This window comes from Halyomorpha halys, unplaced genomic scaffold (assembly GCF_000696795.3).
Source record: "Halyomorpha halys isolate HHAL.00 unplaced genomic scaffold, Hhal_1.1 Scaffold120.1, whole genome shotgun sequence".
Taxonomy (NCBI): domain Eukaryota; kingdom Metazoa; phylum Arthropoda; class Insecta; order Hemiptera; family Pentatomidae; genus Halyomorpha; species Halyomorpha halys.
Genome location: NW_027108251.1, coordinates 863,333 through 863,596, shown reverse-complemented (window position 1 = coordinate 863,596; position 264 = coordinate 863,333).

Genomic DNA, 264 nt, shown 5'->3' with positions numbered 1-264 from the left:
AGTAGCCAGACTTAGCGCTAATGCTTGTGCATGTGCCTAATAAATTTAACCTTATTCATTTTATTGTACTATGTAAATTGAATTTAATTAAAAATATAATTAATTGTTTATATTTAACAAAATATCTCTCGCTTGTATTTTCCTTTGATGATATATACGAGCATTGCTAATTCTTTAAATATATTTCTAACACTGATTTAATAGTGTATAATACTTTTTAACAAATTCATTATTTTAAAATTACTATCTTTTATTAAAGCAATG